The sequence below is a fragment of the Tetrao urogallus genome (genome assembly GCF_951394365.1).
Source record: "Tetrao urogallus genome assembly, chromosome: 5".
Taxonomy (NCBI): Eukaryota; Metazoa; Chordata; class Aves; order Galliformes; family Phasianidae; genus Tetrao; species Tetrao urogallus.
The window spans coordinates 34,768,663-34,792,868 of NC_136818.1; positions in this window are offsets into that span (position 1 = coordinate 34,768,663).

A 24,206-nucleotide genomic window follows, 5' to 3' on the forward strand; every position below is an offset into this window, starting at 1 on the left:
AGATAATCCAACTCTCTAGAGAAGAAAGAAAAGGATGGAAATATAAGCTTCCAGGAATAAGGCACCAAGGTAAAAAATCCTTTTCTAGATGTAAACTAGTTCTCAACATTAATTTATCAGAATTAAGCAGAACTGTCTGAAGACCACTAATAAATGCCCCAACCAGCATCCTGTTCCCTTCAGAAAAGTGTCTGAAAGCAAGCCACAGTACATCAAGAAGTCTCACACAGACTTCCAATTGACTACACATTAATTCTTACAGCCTTCACCACAACAGTGCCTCCCTGGTAGTCTCCAGAACTCTGGTCACCCCGATCCTGACGATAAGAAACAGTTATTATCCTGAAGAAGCCTATCACATCAAGGTCCAATTCATTACTGAACCACTCTACTCTTCTTATTACTGACAGCCTGCTTCTGCTAAATTTGCTCCTTTGAGTCAGACGAGTCAGTGTTTTGATGCTCTGGTGAGAAACAGACTTCTTTAGAAGAAGTAGAAAACATTTTTCCTTCTTACCACTAGCAGAAACAGCATAATTTCTTCAGGTTTTCTTACAGCACAGAAAGCTTCACTTTAAATAGCAACTCTTACAGTTCTATTTTCAAATCCTATTAAACTCCCACAACTCCAAATGAAGTTTCTGTGTACTCAATAACACTGCAAATCAAGGTCTTGCTGACTCAGCTTTCCTGCACTACCCACATTACAGCCACCCTACAGTTCAATAAAAGGGAGTTGAGTTTTTCTGCAGCACACTTTCTTCATGTGCTCTATATACTTTCCAATGTATACTTCCTAGCACCTCTTATACATCCGATCAGGGCATTAAAAACTGGTTTAGAAACTGGGTCAGAGGAAGAATTTGCACTGTTCCTAGCCTACCATCATCTCTCTTTGGAATTCATTACTGTGAAGCAGGGGAGTGAGTTATTTTTGTCAGGTTGAGGAAAAAGAACTGCCAAATGCCTAAATACACATTCAGCACTCAGCTGCTAGTGACTGGTTTGTTTCAAAGCAGCTTCGTTATGGGGATTAAAAGCATAGTGTAGGATTCCAATGATATGATGACAGAAAGTATTAGTCAAGTATTTACCCTTCCCATTGTGTCTCACTAAAGTTTCTGTTCACATTTCACCCATAGAGATGGCTGAGCGGAGGCTCACAGCCTAGCCTGTGCTACTGAGAGTTTGCATTTCAGAGGCAAACTGCAAAATACAGTTGGTAACATGGACGTCGTGTACATATTCACAGTTAGAGATTATCCATCAGAAGATTATCATCAAGTTCTGTATGAACTACCACAGGAAGAACACAATCAACAATCAGAATGTACTTTGTTACAGGCATTCTCTGCAGAGAGAACTGGGGCATGGGTATGTTGCATCAAGATAAAATAAAATCATGATTTCCTCAGTAGTGAACACACATATCCTATTTTTGGTGTTGTATAGAAATTTGCTAGTGTGCCATAATATCTTCTATAATATTAGAAGAAAAAAAAAAGAATTTAAACATTTTTAAGAGATCTGATTTGGATACAAGTTTGAAAGACTGTTAAGATTGTACATGCAAGGCTTCTAGGCTTTTTGATGAGTTTGGGGTTTTTTTGTTCGAATGGTTTTTAAGTTTAAACAAATTAACACATCTTTGGATTACCATAGGCAGGATTTTTTTTTCTTGTGGAAGTCACATATTAAATTTTTAAAATCAGGCTTCGTCCAGACTATGACATCAGATTATAGATCTGTCAGAAGAGCAGGGCTGGAGTTAACTGAATTCACTGTGCTGAGCTGCAGAATTTCCTTATTTCAAAAGAAGGAAAGCTTATTTTAAAGAAAAGACTGAAATAATGGAAATAATGATTTATTTACTTATGAAAATGAAAAGAAAAAATGGCATATTTGGAAGCAGAGAGCAAACTTTCAGGTCTTAACAGCAAGAGCAATAAGTTTTTTATGAATTTTACCACTTAGCAGTGAAAAATCGTATCCTACAGACAACAGCTGGAGAGCTCTAACTGCTGCACAAGTCTCTATGAGTTTGGTTTGCTGTTTGGGGAATAGCAAGATAACAGATTTTTTCCTTCACGGTGTTCAATGATTTGTGTCAACTGCTCGGAGATGGGGGGCACACTGTCACTATGCAAGGAGATACTACAGCATCATTCTTCATTTCTCTCCCTGAAAGAATGACCCATTATTAAAATACAGGTAGCTTCACAGGTGAATCGTGTTACATCAGATGAGAGGTCATGGGGCTGAAAAGCACCTATACGAGCAGAAGTTCAAAGATGCTATTAACTACAGATGGAAAAGGAAAAATGGTGTCAAGTAAACAGAGAAGGCAAAATCGATGCTTTGAGGGCAGTATCTGTCAGCTCCCTCACTATTCAAAATCAGTTGGAATCTCAAAGCTAATTGACACTTAGTAGTTAAGCTTCTGACCCAGCAACACGTTGACTGGCAGCATATCCCAAATCTCTTGCTGAAACAGCACCTCTAATGCATGGATCAAACATATTCCTCAGAGAGCAATGCAAGCTTCCATTCACTGAGAAGGTCTCATCTTTCTTGAAACAGATAAAAAATCTTAATGAGGTAATACAGTGAACTGATTTACTGAGTCTCTTACAAAGAGACACTTGGCATGCATTATGTCCAGTGCCTGGAGGATAGCCCCCAGGGCCATACATAAGCTCTCCCCTAACAGTGGGAACACATGACATAAGGAAAACCATCTTAGACTTTAACACTGAAAGGAATATGTTTAGATTGTACTTTTCCTGCTTGCCACCGTCACAAACCTCTCACATTTCCCTACTGACACCATCCATACCTTATGCATAAAAAAATAACGTTGTGCCAATAGGGTAGAAAATGAGCACAAGCAGCCTAGGATGGACTGCACCTGCCTACAAAGGAAAGAAGTCTGGATCATGATCTTTGCTTCCAGGACAAAAATGCAAAGGCTCACATATTGCTAATGAAGAATGGAGGATTAGTAAAATACTACAAACTTCACATCCTATGGGATTATCACAGAACAAAGTCTATAGATTATAAAGTAGGCCATTGAGAGATCCTAATATACAGTTGTGGGAAAGCACCACTGAACAGGGACATTTTTATGCTGGAGAGACTTGATATTTTCCATACTACAGCTGAGATAAAAGTCTGTGAAGTAGTAAACTAAGAAATAGGTGGGTTGTAATTGCAGGATGACCTGAGTCACCAGGGTAAATGGTCATAACATAAATAAATGTAGGTAAGCTCAAGTGTTCAAGATCCAAGAACAGCTGTCAGTTATATTTACACAATGGAAGAATTTGCTTTGAAAAACAGGGCTCAGGAAAGGATTTAGGGGTCGTTATAGATAATCGCCTCACTGTAATCTGTCTGGGCAATGCTATAGCAAAAAGGACTAATGAGATTCTTGAATTAAAAAAAAAAAAAAAAAAAAAAAAAAAAAAAAAGAGAGAGAGACAAATATTGACAGATTCTACCATCTCTGCATACCCCTACCAGGTTACTGAATCTTGTTCTGGTGTCTGCATTTTAAAGAGGACTTGAAGATGTTGGACTGCATTCAAGTGAGTGTCACAAATGAATTCTCTGGCTTTAACAAATAAGCCCAAGCCTTCTGACATGACGGTTAAGGAGCTCAACATATGCAGCTCATTGAAGAGAAAGTGTAGACAGTGTTACATACACAGTCATCACACTGTGCACGTAATTGCACTCTGGGAAGATGGAAATGAGGAGCTTTCCAAACCAAATGAGAAACATCCAATGAATAAAAGTTGAAGGTGGACAAAATCAACCTTGAAATAAGAGAAACAATTCCAGCAGTATTTAAAACAGGAGCACTAGCGAAACCATCATCACCTGCAGAGTTGTTTATATAGGGAGCTCTAAAAATACCTCCATGTATATAAAAATATCTTCAATATCTACCTGTAACGCTCATCCTTCCTACTTCTCTTTCCTCACAAACATCTTGTTTCCTCAGCTGTTGGTCAAATAGAACTGCCTCCACTGTGTTCCAAGTGCTTGCAACATTTCCATGATGGATAAAATGATGCTACATGGGTTGCAACTGGCAAGGATGCAGAGATAAAGTTGTGGAGATGGCCTCATGCATGGGGGAAGCACAGATTTAAGGAAAGGACTGCTGTTAGACAACTAAGGATTCATCCACCATTGCTCCTCCTCGACAAGAAAAACAAAGCAAAAAATCTCTTCATACTGTGTTTGTTTGCACATACACATCCACCTTGTGGTTCCAGAAACAACAGGCATCCTAATTGCTTCCTTTTTAAACAAACTCAATTGCTATATACAGGAGATCAGGCTAAATGATTTTACAGCCCCTAAAGTTGTTTCTCATTCCTGTACTATCCCAAGCATGTGTTTCCTCTTCCTTTCACAGACAATGGAGCAGAAGAAATAAAAAAAAAAAAAGTTACTCATTTGGGATGAAGTTTTAACGTGGTGCTCCCTTGGAGTGAATGCAGTGTGTTACAGCTGGCACAAAGGTACAAGTGATAAGAAATGTTGTCAATTGAGCAAAATTGCTTGTTTAGGAAATCTAGCTTCTTCCCACTTATGCCGGTCTGATAGAGGCAGTCAGCTCTGATTTTCAGCTAGGATTCCAATGGCTGGCATTTGAGAAACCATGATCAGTTCCTAAGATAGGGCTAAGCAATTGTCACAGGAGCAGGGCAGCCATTAGCCACTCTATTTTGGCAGATAAGCATAAGAAATAAAAGTAAATTGCAGTATGGAACTCAAGTGATGGAAAAGAAACAAACTGGAAGGTCTGTTCAAGGCAAGGTGACCGTACTGTGACCAAAGGGCAGAAATGAAGGTGCAGAGGTGCAGTTTGCAATTGTTTCTCACATCCTGGGCTGGACTTGCTCGTCACTGTCCTTTTGGAAGGAACACAGAGGAGGCAGTTAAGTAATGCCTCCAGCAATCAAGTAATAATGGCATGGAATCTGATCAAATTTCAAGCAGCAGAAGAAAAATAACCTCTGACAATGCATCTCGGTTGTTCCATCAAGGGTGTAACTGAAGTGTCTTGTCTGACTTTATTAGAATGATATATGTGGAAATAGCATTTGGAATCACATGCTTTGGTTAAAGCCTTGATTGTAAAGTTTTAAGCAGGTGTGAGGCCCAATTAAAAATACTTATTCTACAAAATTTAATCCCCCTTCACTGTTTCTCTTCAATGTGACTCTCGTTAGCTCCCTAAAATTAGATTCCTAATCTCAGATTGGCACCCCATTCTCTGCCACTCAAGCATCACAAACACTGAGAAGATTATGGCCACTTATGTAGTATCTATTTTCTTGTAATTTTTTTAAGCACCATAAATGCTAAATCTAGCATCAGCTTAAATGGGCTTTAACCTGAAGTTGACTTCTGTTAACTACACAGGAGCAGCCATTTAAGAAAGAAGTTAGAAACATTGCTAGGCTTCAAAAAAGATGTACTGAGATACTCAGTACATATAATCAGATCATCTCAACAGCAGTGAATTCGCTAGCAGCTTTTTAGACTTTCATGATAGTCTAACAGCTTACATGTGCAGATTTGGTTACAGCATTCAGCATGCAAACACTAACCCAAGAAGTGAACAAGAATCTGGGGTGGCTTATGCAGCTCCTTTATGCAAATGGCTTAAACCAAACATGAAAGCCTTTTTTTGTGAATCAAACTCCCACTAGCATTTCCAGGACAGCCCTTAGGATTCTCACAAGCAAAACAGATATGCCCCATAGCGAGGGAAGTCCATCATTAAGTCATCTTTAGTCACTAGAGAAAAGAGGTAAAACCATAGAATGAAAAAATGCAAAGTGGGAAGCCCAGCTTGCACTTGGCAATTGCTTCAGGAAAAACATACGCCCCCAGCATCCAAGTATGGATCTCATAAAGGGCTTTCAGAGAGCAGAGGTCACCCACATTTGGTCAGAAAAGCTTACATATAGCCCCAAGGAATCAGCACCAGCTCCCATAGAACCTAGACAGTTTTACAGCCAGGGTACATCCTGCCTGATGAGGCCAAAACTCACTCTGTGGATCTTAACACAGACTTTTATAGGTTACATACTTCCTCATTAACCTATATGTTCCATTCCTGCCTCCAAATCAACGCTTATCCTGGGCCAGCTACTCTTTTTCCAGCCACCACTTAGGTCACATTTCCTAACAGCAAAGGAGTCTCAATAACCCAATCATTCCGGAGTGAACAGCCATCATGTGAAACATCCTTAAACATCCTTATGGGTTCGTGTCAAAAGTTTAGTACTGAATTTAATGAGGCTGCAAGTTTCTCCATGTCTTACTTTGCTCTTTTCAGGTACCACATGGAGAGAAGGAAAATCCATTCTCTGCAAGCCTGGCATTTTCTCCTACTCCAGGGAGAAAATGACTGCCAAACCCTACCCTGGCACGGGAAATGTCATAGAAATGCAAATTAGAACACATCTGATTGTGTCTGCCTGTCCATTTTGCTTCAGCTTGTTGGGAACAATTAAACAGATGCCTGAAGCTGAGCAGTAAAATGAGTAGTGGGAGCTCTTCCCACAGTTTTCCTCCCTCACTTGGAGGGCTGCCACACTCACAGATTGGGATACTCACAAATGTTCATTACCGAGAAACGCTCATCTGTTAAATACAGATTGGAAAGAGAGTATAGATAGGGCTGGTCAAAGCAGAAATAATCAATCAGAAAAAAATCCTTGTGATCTGCCACAACCACTGCTGTGGCACTTCATGATCTTCTTTTCAAGAAGTTATTAAATTCAGCCAAATAAACACACCAGAAAAGAAAAAAGGTCTTTAGTCTCTGTATCAAAGTAGAATCCAAGTGGCTGTAAGCAAGAAATCAAGAGCCTGCAGTAATGAAAAAGACCCTTGCGCTTCTTCTAACGCATGCTTATGTTTTCCTTAAATAAACATCAGGTTTTTCTCAGTTTCATACTAGGGAGAGTAAGTTTTCAGCTGCTCCCTGATACAAAACCAAAGAGCAAGAAAATATCAGTTGAGACTGAGCTGAGTAAATAAGCTTTGGGTATTTGTTCTGGGCTTGTGACTCTAGCAACCTCTGACTCGGATCAAATTCCCCACAGTAGATAGCAGACAAACATCCCAGGTAAGTTACCTGCTTCAGAAGTAGTCCTCTGGGTTCCCCAAGCTAGGCTCTTTGGAATAAAATGTTAGTTTAGATTCATTCTGCAGAACTTTTAAAACTTGCTAGCTGATATCATTAAAGAGATTAGCTAACAAAGCAATTATTTGTGCTCTCATTTTCTTACAAAACACAGGTTACTGTAATCTCCTTAGGCCCTACAATGGGCACAGCTGTAATAAATATGAAATACTATATCACACTAGATGAAAGATGCTCCAAAGGTTTTACTCTCTCCCTTTATTTTCTTTCTTTCTTTAAATAAGACAGACTTTACCATATCTACAGGTTCTGTGTTTTACTTCATGGATATCCAGAAGTAACTCCACATACAAAGATTACCTACAACCTTCTGAAATCGGAGGAAAGAGATCAGCAATACACTGCAAGAAGAAATAGCCCCTGTAATCCTAAAGAAGTTACATATATTCTAGGATAGAAGAAAATATCACTGTTTGCAGCATGGGCAGGAATTGTTTGCAGTAGCTGCTTCATAACCAGATTGAAGAAGCAGAGACATCTCATAAGCTGTGCCCAGGAAAAGCTCCTAAGCCACATCAGTGTAACGGAACAAGCAATTATTTTGTTTCTACAGTGGAAGTTTGCCATTCTCATGTTCTTTGGTAATGATAAAAAAGGACTAATTAAAGAGATTGAGATAGAGTTTCACATCCATTCTGGTTAGCTTTCATTATTTCTATGTTCCCAGAAAGGTGTGTGCAGGCAGTGAACTGTGATAAACTAGTGAAGAGTCCACTTCTTGACAAATCAAACTGTTTCCCCAGTAGACCATTTCTAGTAAGAGATAAGAGATGGAGAAAGGGCAACCCCTGCACCACTTGCAGAGGAAAAGCATCTGATGGCCTGAGCACACGTTGGTCCATTTAATGCAGTGACCTGCCTCCATTTACTGAATTGATGCAGCATATGAAAGTTTACTCAGTATATTTAAACTAATGACTGGCTAAAGCAGCTTATGCGACTTTTTAATCTAGCTTTTCCATGTAGTCATTTGTCGAATGGTTGTTGGAAAGAGAAACAGACAAGAAATTGGGGCAAAAAAAAAAAAAAAAAAAAAAGTACTGACAGATACTGAAAACGTGGCCATAGCACATGAAATCACTTGCAGTTACATAGACAAATTTGTGGCTCACAGATAACCTTCCTGACAACGGAGCATTCCTACAGACCCTGACTAGAGGCACACAAACACTCCCTGTGAGCAGATTGCAGATGAGACCTGAACAGGCTGCATGCCATATGAAAATAAAGTTGATCTCTTACAAAACACCAAGATCCATTGATCTGTTATTAAATACATTTGTATTACATTATTTTCTTTTTCAAGGTCTTCCATACCTTCTTGTAGTGATAAGGCCATACCACACTAGAAATATATCAGTGCAAAACCATATTTAAACCCAACATGTCAGATGACCATTCACGTTGTTTCAGCTGTGACAGAAAGAGGTCATCAAAGCACAGAAACAGTAACCACTGCACGTACTGCTCCTAAAACCTCACACTGAACTTCTGGTGACTTCCCAGCTTTTGGGCTGCAGGCTCACTTATATACCATGTTGCAAAAGCATAGGCAACACGGGACAGCATCCAGATACCATACGTAACACATAACTCCTTCACAGCTCCTTTTTCAGATCCTGTAAAATACAAATGGTACACTAAAATGACATGAAGGTCATCACCTATGCCTGGTGTTCAGATACTGATATTTCCTTACCGGCAGTGGTACAGACACTGCTTCAAAAATCAGAGACAAAAACCCAACGTGAGATGTTCTCCTTGGAAGGGATAGGCACTTCCCATCCCACAGACATCTCCATCTGCATGCGTGCCCTCAGGGCTGCAGCCAGGGCTGCTGTCAAAGTCACAGCCCCTCTGAGCGACCCACTGTGTGCCAACAGCCAAGCAGCAGAGCCTCATCAGGGCACAGAGCCTGTGATCCAAGATAAAAAATACAGGACAGTGAGCCAGGAAGGGATACATAACACAAACACAATTACATTTCCTGGGTAACAAGCCCTGTCTTTAGTCTCCTGGAGAAAACTACATATATTCTGTCAGTATGACTTTAAAGGTGAAGAGTCAGTTCCCATCGCATGTTACAGCAGGAAAAGGAAAAAAAAAAAAAGGCAAAAAATCATCTTTGGGTACTCTCATCCTGGGAATAACAAAGCTAGCTTTGCCTGTCAGACACTGTGGACTGAGAAGCAGATGCAGGCAGCTCACCTCTGTACAAAGCCACCCTTGCTCAGGGGTACCCAAAGGTCTGTATTCCCTCCCAGCATCTCATAGCCACAGCAGCACCAGACTGCTGCAGTAGCTTTGTAAATTACAGAAGAAAATGGTACAATCTCCTTAAAGTACAATACCTACCAGGCAGTGGATTTCTGGGTGATTATCACATGCTTCAGGTTGCACCTAGACTTTAATCACCCAAGAAGTGTGATAATCTCCAAAATACATGCCCTGGGGTGGCTTATCACAAGCTGAAAATTACAGTAACCCATGAACATCGAGTTGAGCCACCCACACATTTGTCGTGGCTCTAGCATGGATCCAATCACCACGTGCCCTTAGTTGGGATAAGTGCAGGAAATAGCTCTCCTACTTTGCCACCGCTAAACTCAAAGGTGTGCACCACAGGGTCAGCTCCAAGCACGCTGCCGTGTCAGGGATGTTCTGGCTAGATGGAAAGGATATTCAGTACTGTGCCTCCACACACAGAAAAGATGTCATGCTGGAAAGAGCTGCCAAAAGTAGGCTGCCAGCTCAAGACATGGAGGTGCATTTCAGATTGTTGCCATGAAAGAGCAGAAGGGTGTAACACCCTTGCAGCCCCCTGTTTGTCAGAGGAGCCCAGGCATGGCTCAGCTTCTGATTTGTCTCAGACTTACAGGACAGAGCTGCCTGTGGGAACTTGGAGGGAGTTCGCTTGGGGTCTCCTAGTGCCAAGAGCCACAAGCAGCACAGCTCACTGCAGCTTAATCAGCTCTAAGCAGCCCAGACAGAGCAGCTGCTGTTTGCTTTGTGTGCTTGCATAAATGCTGCAGATTTCACTGTGAAATCTGGGTTCAACAAACTGGGAGCAAATAAAGACAGCTGACAACGATATCCAAACATCTGAGCAGACTGCCCTTTAGAGGAAACCAGCTCTGCCAGAGAGAAGTTTTTTTTTTTCTAAGAAAGTTGAGTTTTTATGATTCAAATATCTCCAATGATCATACAATACTGTATATCCACCCTCAGAGAGGAAATCTTTATGATGATCCTCAAGAACGCTTAGAAAATACAAAATTAAGGTTTCCCCATATAAAATTCCTGAAGTAAATAACTTTAAGAGAATTCCTATATGAGGAAGAAGTGAAACAAAGCAAACGTGCTTGAAAGAAGTAAATGTTTAATCAAACACAAAGATAACCATATTAGTCAAGAAATGAAATATTATGACAAAAAGTCTGCCTGGTAATTGTTAACTCCTTTCAAGTAATTCTACCACTACTATTTCCCTATACAGTATCTACCCAGACTGTTTTACAATTATTAATAACTTATTATTGGAAAAACATGTAGCTGTCATCACAACCTCAGAGGTATAACAGAAGCTGGTCTTTCTGTGTAGAATTAGTGCAAGCATACGTATGCCAAGAACAATTTGTTAGAGCAGTAAATCAGTGCTCATCAGAGAGTGAAGTTTCTACAGCAAACAGCCGAAATGCAAGAGGAAATATTAAACAAGGGAGCTCTGCCAACCTTTGGGTAGAATTTGTTTCTTGATGTGATGTGTAAGCAAGTTTCTTCTTGCTTATGAAAAGAAAATCTTAATATGCAAAAGGTGGCATCAAAGCTTTGTGATGAGGAATGAAAAAGCAGCAGCTGCTCCATGGCCCAACTATGGAAATAAAATATGTTTCCACACCAAAAAAGAGACATAGAAATGCTGTGCTGTCAGTAACAATAAAATACTAACTAGTAAATAGAAGAGAGTTATAGTAAATAGAAGGAACCCCATTCCCTGCCAGGCTGCATCTCATATAGCAACTGGCATATGTGCAAAGGGAAATTAAATTCTATCAAATAACGCTTCTCCATCTGCTTACACTCGGCATCTCCTATGCTCTCGCCCTCCTTTGCTGTCAAAGACTTCCCAAATGCAAGGCAGTGGATAACCAGATCTGGGGCTGAAAAGAAAAGGCTTTTTCTCCTCTCAATACGCGATACCTTTGCACCCCCTACCGGGGAAAGAGTCACGAGCAAAGAAGATCATGAAGATGTTCCCCCCCACAGCGCTCATCGCACTGCCGGTAATTGCATCTCATCTTCGACATTTTGTATCCTTTAACCTTGTGATATCAAATTGATTCCAGTCATGATCTCTATTGACTTTAATCACAGCCAGCGAACAGTTTATACACGGGATTAATAAGCAATACGGGAAGCTCATGTCACTTCCTTGTTTTCTGATGGCACTATTCTAAGGTCACTCAATTATCCCATCCCTTGAGGAAGGAAGTCTCCTTTGCTGGATATAAAGGCCATCTCAATATTTTTTTAAAAATAGCAAAAAGTAGCAAACATTAAGTAGTGATGAATCATTCAACAACATTCTGGGAGGACAAATATGTACTTGCTTACAGAAGACTGGGCCCTCCCTCTGGAGACACAGAAATCACGGCAGCACACTGCCCACAGTGAGGGCAGGGAGCCTTTTATGTAACCTCGGCTCTCTCCCTTCAAGGTTTTTTGCAGCAGATCACGGTGTGGTCATTTTGCTCTCATCAGTGTTATTTCTCCGTTTAAACACAAGGGAAAACTTCCATGTTACTCAGTATAAGTATTAATATCTAAATATTCGAGAAAGTTATTAAAGAAATTAGACAGTGGCAGTTGATCAAGATAGTAATAAATCCATTTTTTAAGGAGCATTTCTGCTGTTACATTCACAACCAGAAGGTGGCATTAAATTGCCACAAACCTGCTCTGAGAGCCCTGAACTGAGCTGCTTACCAGAACCTGATAGGGAAGAGTCCTGGGTGCTTTGTGCAGCTGCAGATCCGGCCGGTAAGCTGCCACTGCACTCAGCTCCCTGCAATTACAGCAATACAGCTAACACTTCACTCATCGGCAGCAAAATGCTTCATTCTTCCCTCCTGTCTGTTTCCCATGTACCACTGACATCCAACACATCTGCCCTGGCTTTTCCAGAAGACTACAAGCTGCAGCTCCCCACATTCAGTCCCAGTAGACTTTGGCTCCCAGCTGCAGCCTGAGAACACTTTGCACACACATACACACACAAATTTAGGCAGATGAGGTGTGAAGAGAAAGACAGGCACTGTAAGTTTGCAGTCAGTGGGTAATCCCACATTTGCCAGGCTCTGCACTTCCCCTGGAACGTCCACTGGCCCAAAAGCCCGAATCAAAGTGCCGGACAACAGCTGCAAAGCTCCACCGGGGGCAGAAGCAGGGGGTGAATCCCCTTTTTTTTTTTTTTTTTTTTCCTCCCACCAAACCCCACAGGACTGGTTTTACCATTAGTCTGGATAACACACGTAGTTCTGTCTTACAAGAACAGCAGAGCAATACCCCAAAAACTCAGGGCAGCTTCGGAGGAATAGATTGCCATGATCATCACCACTTACATCATCTCCAATGAAAAGGCAAAACTAGAGCAATCAAGGACTTGTCTGAATCCTTCGTGGGTTTCCAGCAAATCCAAGGGCCAGACTGCTGCCTTGCCGCTCCCACACTGTTTCATATTACTTTATGGATGCATTCATATTCATTAACTTGGCAGAAGGTTCTCCAATTTTTTGAGAGAAGTCATCTCAGCTACCTCCAGTCCACAATCCAGAGCCCTGAGTATGCTGGACAGCATCACAGGTACACAAGCTTATGTTGAAAGTATCTCCCAGATGGCTGAAGTTTCAAGAGAAAGAAAACACAGGCACACACACCTGCACACCAACACAAAAGAAAACCTTGGAGCCTTGAAAGCTTCCTCCACGTGGTCCAGTTGAGCCGGAGGCTTGATTCCCTCCTGCCCTGCTCCAGATCTGCCCTGCTTGCATCAGTCCTGAGAACGATATGCACTCCTGAGCAGTGGGATGCCATGAGGCACGCACCACTCCAGCTGTCTGTCACGCACAAAGAGCTCTCCCGTGACATAAAAAGAGGAAAGGTTAAAGAAAAACTAGGAATCACTTAGCAACATTTGCCCCTATATTGTGCACAAAGTGAATGGCAGGATGCAAAGCAGCATCAAAGACATGCATCCTAGTCACCTGAGCTCAGTGCAATTGTAGGATTCCCAAGCAGACTAATTTTATTAATAAGTACAATAGAAGGAAAAAAAGAAGTAAGCAGTAAGTTGCAAAGCTGAAGTATCAACATGCAGAACATTTCAAGACTGATGCAAGGTAAGACTTGACTCAGTTCTGATCATTCCCATGTGAACACACGGGGATACTCCAGCAAGCAAGAGCCCAGGCATTAACATCTTTCTTTATTTAAAGAGTAAATAGAAAGACTATCAATAAATCCTGTCATAAGGATAAAGCTCATTTGTAGTTTTGCTTGAGAAAGAAAGAAAAAAATGTATATTTCTCTGTCTCTCAATCAAGTCATTCAGAGAGATTTGTGAGCTCTTGGAGTTCGTTGTTGTGCTGAAGAGAAGGAATGTCTCTCACGATAGATATTCAGAGAAAAGTTTACCAGTGCCCACGCGTGCATGCAGAGGAAAAGAAGAGAAATGAAACTTCATTTTGGAAGAAGCCTTGCCATTAGAGTTGCTAGCCATCTGTATCTGTGCAGCTGCCTGACAGCCTGCAGCAAGTCTGTATGTCCTTCACCTGGGTGGTGAAAGCACCAAGAGAAGGCAGAACAAACATGGCAGCATGGCACAAGCAGGTTGGGTCAAGAGCCATTCTGGACTCACAGTGTAAACATAGGGTGGGGGAGAATACAGGAGCCCTACTACTGCTGCCTGAGAAAACTGAAGGAAGGAGTGAGCAGGCAACAGCAGGTAACCCTGAACAAAAGCACAGCAATCTCAATGTGTAGCATGTGAGTCTAGTGAAAGATTGAGTACCCAAAGCGACTGAGGAAAATGCAAACGGAGCTCCCAGAGGGGAACCATATTTCAGCAGGTCACGAGCAAGCCAATAATGATTTCCACATCATTTGTATGTGTGCTAAACATACTTGGCATTACTTCAGAGACTGGGGTCAGAAGTTCAATGAATATAGATTTTTGCTGAAGGCATTGTGCTCACAGAGGCATCTGGATCCCTGCTAGGGGAGGGTCAGAGCCAGGTTTGCACTAACCCTTAATCTCTGCCCTGTCCTGGTAGGGTTTTCCAGTTGAGATCCATTACACAACAGCACGCAATACTTAAACAGCTTTCCAGCCAGCAAAATACACCCACATTTCAATCCTCATTAGCAGAATTTAATTCTTTAAATGTAACTGGCACTCTGAGAATCAGCCGCAAAACCTCATCTTGCATGTTACTTCACTGCCAGGAGACTCCAAAACAAACGCAAAGCAGGTAAAGTGGGGTTACCATTCATTTTGTTATCTCACAGTAGCATTTCCATAGTAGCAATACCCTGGGACAGCAAAAACCTTCCTTTGCTCCAGACCCTCTTCAGCACATCTTTCAAAAATGTCCTTATGTACAGTAGACAGACAAATTCACTCATACGTATGAGAGTAGAGGACAGATGGTTTCCCTGCCATCCATCACGTAAAGTTAAGTAATTACAGAAGAGCAAACTTGAGCACTAACACTAGCCAGTGCCCAAAGCACTTGTGCACCAAGTAGATTCCACCTCAAGTTACTTTCTACAGGAAGCTTTAAGCCAGCTTCATTATTGGGGTGAGGCACAGCCGATGCACCCTTAGATGATTCATTGCCTGGCTCCCTGTTATGTGTCAGCTCTGAGCTGACTTGCATTGACCCAAGAGAAGCACTTAGCAAAGAAGGGTCTGCCAGCTGATCACTTAGTTTCTTGGCAACACTGATAGCATTTTAACCTCACTCTTCAGGTTTTGGTGGCTTCATAATACCAATACCACATATTCTGACATACATAGTGGAGTTCCCACAGACACCTCTCACCCTCACAGGAGCGGTCCCTGCATAACTCCTCACTGCTCTGATAGCATGCAGCTGTTCCTGCTTTGGGGTAGGCTGGAACAAAGGTGACTTAAAAATATGAGCTTCTGTCTGAGGAAGATAACAGAGCTGCAGCAAAAGCCACAACCACAGTGTTGTGGGAGCCCCTTTGCATCATCCATTGATCTCCTGGCTTTCTTGCCTTTCTTTGAAACATACCCACACAACAGAGGATCCGATGACTCACTGCGTTTCAGTATATAGTTCAATTTCCTTTACATCAAATCAACAGGAAAGGAGAAAGGTTTCTGTCATCACCAGCTGCGTTACTCTGACAGCACTTTCCAGTCTATGAGTAGTCTCTCTGAAGTTTGCCAGTGAAACAGAGGATTTATCTTCCAGAGGAACCTCAAGCAAACTCAGGGGAAAAGGACTGGAGTATTACATTAACTCACACAGGCTTGGCTGAACCGGTTTCAGGCAATAAGTATTGGCTGGGGAAGACAGGAATCCATTTTTTAAGGACTCCTGTGCAATTCCCTTGAACTTCAGTAAGAGCTTGCACTGCACACTCTAAGGATATAAGCCCAATAAACACATTGTCACTTCAACTTTTCACATGTCGAGAGAAAAAGTAACAAAAGAAAACAAACTTATTCTCTTTTCATAAAGAAGAATTAAATTTCCCATGGCAACCACTGCAATATAAATCTAAAAGCGAGTTTCTGATTTCCATTGGTAACCATTTGTACTGCTTGATTTAGGCAACACACTAAAGCATTAGAAAAACATTGCAAGACAACCTTCTTGAGTCACTGAATAAGAAGAAAAGCTTGCCTAAACAGTATTAAATCACTACAATCAATTGCATCTTGTTGCTTATGCTCCAATTCCACTGGCTGGAAAGGTACAAGCTGACTTCTTTACACACTCACAAACTCATTCACACAAAACAGTTTTCCATCTCAGAGCAACAAAGATTAATAACAAAAATAACTAAACCTTATCAGCCTTCAAGCATTTCAGGGCCCAGGAGCACCAGAGCCAGATCCTCAGGAAACATATTAGGTTCCTCATGAGAGAAATTGGCTGCCAGCACTGCCACAGCACCTGGTCATTACACTCCAGCAACAGATTATCCCATGGTATCGATCTCCCTGCTCTGGGTTAATTCTTTTAATTGTCCCAGCACATCTTTTCCCATTAGGCTGATGTAACTTGTTTAAGCACATGCAGATTGATTTACGACAGCAGTAAGGACATTAATCAGATGCCTTTTCTCTAGTTAACGTACAGATGGTAAGAGATGCAGGACAATGGTCTCCTGCATGGGGGCTGCAGCCTTTTGCCTTGAAATAAAAAGGAGCCTCACAGCAAGAGCAGACTTACACCACAGCAAGAGGAGATGGCTTCCACCTGTGCTGTGGGTAAGGCAAGGTCACTGCCTCCTGCTCTTCATTCTCAAGTACTATCTTCTTTAAATATAGCTGCAATCAAGGAAATGGAAAGTGTCTTTTTAAGTTCACTGTTAGGAGCTTACATACACTGAAATCCTAAAACCTCCTTGGGAGGCAAAGTGTTCCTATTTGTCCCTGTTTAGAAGTGTCTTCTTTCAAAGCATCTATTCAACATCTTTCAGCTTACTGCTGTGTGTTCCCTGCATTTCCCTTCCACTGCAGTAATGTCCATAGTGCAGAAGCCTGCCCAAAACAGCCTTCTTTTCCATACAAATAGTTCAGGTCAACGCGTAGTACATAATATTCAGGCAGTGTGTAGATGGTAGAAAAACATGTATTACCGATATGAGTGGGAACTGATATCACAGAATGGCCAGGGTTGGAAGGGACCTCAAGGATCATGAATCTCCAACCCCCTGCCACATGCAGGGCCACCAACCTCCACATTTAATACCAGACCAGGCTGCCCAGGGCCCCATCCAACCTGGCCTTCAACACCTCCAGGGACAGGGCATCCACAGCCTCTCTGGGCAGCTGTTTCAGCACCCCACCACTCTCATGAGTGAAGAACTTCTCCCCGTATTCAACCTAAATCTTCCCTCCTTCAACTTCAAACCATTTCCCCTTGTCCTGCTGTTATCAACCTTTTCAAAGAGTTGATTCCCTCCTGTTTGTAGGCTCACCTTAGGTATTGAAAGGCTGCAATGAGATCACCCCGCAGCCTTCGTTTTTCCAGGCTGAACAAGCGCAGCTCCCTCAGCCTGTATATAAAGATTAGAAAACTTTTAGGGGATCCTACAGATCTGAGGTACTTTTCATTCTATTGCTTTGTCTAACATTAATTCAATTAGATATATTCACAAAGAAAGATGTTCACGTAGGTGCCACCATCTCACTGAAACTCAAAGAAAACTTGACCCTTACCACGCTTTGGGAGGAAGAAAAGAAAAAACACACATATCCACTTCACCAAACTGCTGGGGAAAATACAAATTCTGATTCTGACTAACCTACATAACCACACTGTTTGTGATTACAGCCAGGACACCAGCAGGCCCATCACGTTTTGACAGCAAATCCCATGCATTTTCCCACCAGCTACAGGGCTCAGAGAAAGAGTTCTCTCAGCACATCCTCCCGGGTATGCTTCCCACTGCCCTGTCCTGCATGGCTAGCAGCCAGCTTTCGCTTTCCTCGGATCTGCAAATTCTCCAGGCAGCTTTTGGAACAGCTTCTAAGCACAAACTTACTGGATGAGCCGACAAATCTCAGTGCTTCTTAAGAATTTTATTCCATTTATTGACCTAGCCTCCTTCAATTTAGAGGGAAAGGAGAAAGTGAGATACTTATCTAATAATTTTAGTAGAGGCAACCCTCATGCTGAGATCAACTCACAACATTTTCAAACAAAATAAGTGAGACAATTGTAAGAGTACCCTCAGAAGATCCATAAGCAAAGACCAAAAAACAAAAATAGTTATCTGATGTATTATTAATTGTGGATTATCCTTTCAGCTCCACTCCAAAATATCTAAGGCTGCTTTGATAGATCTGAAAGCAGCAGCAGGAGCCACTGCCCTTTGTGCCTCACCAACAGCCCCCTGCTGACAAGGGACGTGTGGGCCGTATGCTGCTCTGAAGTAGCACTGACAACAGAAGGCTCAGCAGATACTCCAGGTGACAAAAGCACAGCGAAATCACTGCCTTCACTTTTCTGCCTCCACCTGTGGATTACTTCAGACCTCACTCCAACAGAAGCTCCAAGACAGCACTCATGTGTCCCATCCCAGCAGTTGCCTAAGCCCATCCCCCTCAGCCTGATGCCTCCCACTGACTTTATCTATGCTGTGAAAATGAGCATTTTTCCTCTTGTACTCCAGTGATTTCTATACTTTGAAATATCACAGACATTCAAAATGTTAAAGCAAAGAATGAAAGCTTCTTGTGAATGTAACCCCTTGTGAACAAAAGAATGCAATGAGAATAGATGGGCAAGAGCAGTAATAAATTCTACCCCACAGCCTCACCTAGCAAGCCTATAGTCTAGGCACAAGAATAAGTATCTTAGGCATAATGTAATAATTCTAGGTGTATCTTCTCTGAATTTTCTATATCACCCAGAAAACTAGGAGCCACGGCAGTGTTGTTTGTCTCCAGACACCAACGCCTCTTTCATACTTCACTCAGAATTGTCTCCTTTGTGATAATTTTGTAGTAAGTAAGTCATTACGAAATTACCAGATGCCAGAGCTTTCTTTAACAGACAGTGGAATTTCACTTAGATATTATGAAGATACAATCCGATTTGCATCCTGTCACTGGAATATGTCACATATAATATATTCTGCAAACATGTTTTTATTTCTCTGCAAAGAGATTTGCCTCCGTGTTTAAGTAAAGCATTCACATGCAATTCTTCTGCTTGGGATGATGCTGATCCCTTTACAGATTACCAAACCAAAACATTTGACAGGTTATTTGAAATATCCTTCTTCTGTGGCCAATGTGACAAAAGTGCCCAGCATGATGGAAACCCACACTTAAACTGTCAGCAAATCAGATTGCCAATCTGACACCGCTTTGAGAGCAACAGAAACTATTTCTGAGCGTATGGAAGATGTGTTTCCTGCTGTCTTAGCTCTGAGAGGCAATTAAGCAACAGGGAGCTAATGAGGAACTTGATTTGGGCTGCAGCAAAGCCCCAGAATGTGAGCAGACATGAGCAGCTAATGGGGAAACACAATAAGGATCAGCTCACTGCAAAATCAGAGGGTTGCAGGTACAAACTTGAATGTTTTTCAAGCGAATAGCTTTTACATTTGTAAGGTTGAAAACGTTGGATGACTTTGGAGAAAAAATATATATACTTTTCTGGTTTGTTCCAAAACACTTGAACAGGAGCAAAGAAAGACATAGTCAAACAAAAATGATGCCAAAGTACCACAAAGAGAAGCACTGGGAAGAGCAACATCTTCCCAGACCTTACAGCTGCTTCTTGCATCTCACGGACAGATACCAGTGCAGCATTTGTAGTCCTTGCTGAGTCTGTGACTGACAAAGCAAATGTCTGAAGGATAAAAAGAAGAGACAAGGATGGATTAAGGTGATACATAAAGCAGACGCAGGCATAGCGGGAGGAAAGCAGGAAAAGAAATTTCAGACTGAACATTAGGAGACTACTCAAACCATGAATTTTACTGGACAGCAAATTATTCTCTGAGGGGGGAAGTCAAAATTCCATTGGCTCAGCCATTTAGAAGTAGAGGTATGCCCTGCAATTTCAGGGTTGGAAGACACTACAGTATAACAGCTATCTTTTAACTCTAACTTCACAGCTGTCTATTACAACTAACAAGAACATCGAGTATTGCTAGAGCTGCCATAAGCCTGGGCATAAACCCTTGAATTACTTTCTGTCTTCTCTTTCTCATCCATTTTTCTGTCTCTCTCTAAGCATTATTGCCAAGGAGTGAAGCAGCATGAAGTATGGGTGAAACATAAAAACAAAACAGATCATTTACCATTCCTTAAAAAAAAAAAAAGGGTAAGGGCAACCATTTTTAAAAAGAAGTTTTGCTTATTAAACACAACTTTTACAGAAATGGATGGGCACATTTCATGTACAGTCCCCATCCCTCATCACTTCTGTACCATACAAGAAGATTTGACTTCAGGAATGAACTACAACAGGCCTGGCCTTCCCAGAGAGCTGCAGCTGAGAGCTCACACCAAGAACCCCACTGGTGGAAAGGGCTGTAGCTCGTACCCATGGTGCTGCCAACCAGACCTGGCAAGCAGGACCAAATCCTGCCTGGCCTCCCCTCTGTGCCACCCCACTGGCACTGCCAGCCGTGGTATCTTCCAACATCTGCCAGGACTCTTTCCTCTGCTCATGAAAGCTCCTGTGTGTTCTTGGCTCCTGTGCCTGCACCTGTGTGCCTGTCTGCCTTGGGAAAGAAGATTTCAGTGCTTAGCAGGATGGGCAGAAAGCTTGGCTGCCACTGATATACAGCAATACCAAAACAACCAACATTTTCTCAGTAATTCCACTTATGCAATAATTTATTAGTTTCTAACAGCCTCACCATTTCTTGTACAAAAATGCATTTGAAATGAAGCTCCTGAAAATGGGCTTAACCTTCTTTCTTCTTCCTTTTCCCCTACTGCACTGTTAAAGCTTTTAACATCCTTGTCAAAGTGGGTGAGCCTCTCCTACTTGACAGGATCAGATCAGCAGGCCTTTTGATCAGAAATGATGTAGAAAAGAAACACATAATTGGTTTAGCACTAAGTGCTAAAAACTCTTGCCGTACCCTGAAGAGGACAAGCAGTTTATTGCAGATACGAAATACTTGGGCTATTAAGAAAATTAATATTTTGCAGACACAAGGAACTCTAACTCTCTGAGTCATTGTGTTTGGACTCCTCGTATCAGAAAGTTTTTCTCCTGTGGAAGGAAGACTTTTAAGGACATTCAATTAACTTAAGTCTGTTCCTGACAGCAGAGTGTGTCACTGCAGTTGGTGCTTCTCTCTGTCTCTCATTCCCTATCTCTGTAAAATCACCCCAAGACAAACAGTCATCCCAAAGCATGAGGACCATCCATTCAATAGGGACAAGCAGGCACAGACTGTATACAGCCATATTTTTTTTCTGTTAAGTTACTCAGATATTTATTTTGATGTTTGGAGGAAAAAACCTTTTCCAAAATTCCCTACATAGGTAGATGTTACTTCTAAAAATAAAGTGAGTGTTAGAAAGGGACCATCTGGTCTTTGCAAACCCACTCTCCTTTGTGTCCAACTAATTGATACCATCATCAGAGGGGTAGGCTTATACGCTTATATGTGTGCTACATATTTTTCTGCTGCTTCTGAAATGACAAAGATCCTAAACATAATTTCCATTCCTGGGTCCTGAGCCTTTCTCGAGCAGGAGAATAAATTCCCATACATGGTAAAGTTGCCATCATGGCCTGCATTTTCCTCCATCCACAGCCTCTACAACAAAGAAAGTAGTAAGAAATTCCAGTGTAGTAACCAGACCTAAAATCTTTATACAGACCGAAAATATTCTCTTTCTCCTTGACATTAAAATTGACTTTCCAAAACTGCATGTTCTGCAACCAAAGACAAATGAAGTACATCACCTCCTCCACATTCCTCCTCTCAGACCAAATAAGTTACATCTTCTGGGCTTTAAGACTGAAGCACACAATTTTATAAGTCACCTCGTCTCACCCTGTAGTTCCACCCCAAATAGAAGTTTCTAAGCTAAACACCAGGGAGAAGGTCTTTTTTAACTTTTTAACTTTTTTGACTTTTAATTTACTGTGGGTTCTTCAACTTTTGACCACAGCTAAAGGTCCATTTTCTGCCCATTAGTTCTGTCTAGTCAAAGAAGTTCACGTAGCGATGACGCATCTCTTGTAGATAAGGGTATCCACTGATTTGATTTACTAAGCAGGCTAAATTTATTATGCAACATTTTACAAGCATAATTCTGCTTTCCCTTGATGGAAATAAATTTGATATCAGCTCCCCTGAGACAGGAGAACCAGTCCCTTTATTATCCAGACATGACCCCCAGAGCTGGATTCCATTTTAGAGACGGGAAATAGCCATATCTCTGATTAAAAGGGAAAGTTTAATCAAATAAAGTGCCTCATCAAGCGAGAGCCAAGATTCCAATACTCCTGACTGCAGCACAGCAATGATCCAAAGTCATACCTGCCCCCAGCCCATTACAGCTTACTGTAAACGTGACATCCATTCCAAACAGGAGGCACATCTTTCAAGAGCTTCCCTGTTATCCCAGGAGCTACTCCTCTTGTGACTCGCAGAGACAAGTTCTCAGGCTGCTCCCCAGGCTCTGCTCAAGGAACCTGAGGAGGACAGGCTTCGGCTGCTTGAGCATTTTTTGTGCAACTAGGTCAGTTTCATGAGTAGTGAGTAGTCTTGAGCTATGCTGCCACATGCAGCCCTATCCTCCAGGTCAGTACCCTTCCCAGTAAGACCCTTCATTCTCTCAGGGATGTTTACACTCTGAAGCAGGCACTGGGAGCAGCAGGACACTGGCTTCTTTGGAGTCCCAGCTTGAGAGCCCTGTCCCTACTGCCAGTGGTGCATTCCTGTACTTCTACACTGGGCAATAAACTAATAACAATAACAATGATATCTTGAGGAACTATTAAAAGTGCTTTAAGCCTCTGCTTCTGTATAAGTACAATCAGATCTGTATGCTACTCCACACAGAGATCCATCTTAATGTCTCGTTGGTCATCCAGACAGTTTTCTTGCAACAGAGCAAGATACAGCAACTGACAGATAAATCACCTCCCTTTCAGTGGTGCAAGCCCAGCTACGCAAGCAAATGAAGGCGCCTGAACTCCTCAACCACTCGTCCAAGAGACCCGGTGATTTCACACCGACCTTTGCAGACACCCTCCTTGGATCAGCCCACGTGTCGTTTCTGCTGCAGGAGCACCAACGTTTACCCTCTGCTTTACGGCAAGAGCATCTTCCTAACACCGCAGCATTTGCGCCACGCGGGGCCGCTTGCTCCGCAGGGCTTCCAGCTGCAACACTGCCCAGACAAACACGACAAGTATGTTATGCCTCCACGGCTGAGGTTTTCGCTCTGGTATTTGTCTGAGTGCCACACGCACGCAGGAGGATGGTGACTGCTTTGGTCTCTGCTTTCCAATCCAGCTTCAGTGGCCCCCGAGGAGGGAGCGCTGGCACCCCCGGGGAAGGGCAAGGATCAGCCCGGCCTCTCATGGCCCCGCTCCCCGTTACAGACCGCCCCTCCGAGCCCCGCCGCAGCGAGGGAGTCAGAGCGGGCAGCTCATGAGGGCAGCTCTAGGTTAGACGGCAGCAGCCGGTCCCTCCTCTCCGCGTCCCCTGAGGCAGCCGGGGAGGGCTAGCAGTTCCCCGGGGACCTGGCGGGGTCGGAGCGGCTTCTGGGGCTCGCACTGCACGCGGCCATGCCGTCTAATCGCCGCGGCGCCAGGGCACGGGAGCTCCGCCCGAAGCTGCGGCGGCCGACCGTCGGGCCCGGCCCTCCGCCCCTCCGCCGCCCGTGCCCCGAGGGAAGGGACGAGCAAGGGCTGCGGAAGTCTGCCAGAGCAGCGGGGCCGCGCGCCGTCGAGGCGGCGAAAGCTGCCGCCGAACCCCCGCCTCGTCTCCGGAGCTGCCTCCTCGCTGCGCCCTCGGCAGCCCTCGGGCGCGCGGCTCCCGCAGCCCCCTTCCCGTGGCCGGGCAGCGCCGCCGGAGCCGCTCTGCGGGGCGGGGCACGGAGGGCGGGCGGGGAGCGGAGGGGGGGGCGCGGGGCCGGCGTGGCGGCGGCGGGGGCGGGTGGGGTTTCCGTGCGCGGTGCTTATTAGTGTGGTGATGGAGGGCCGGCCCCTCGGAG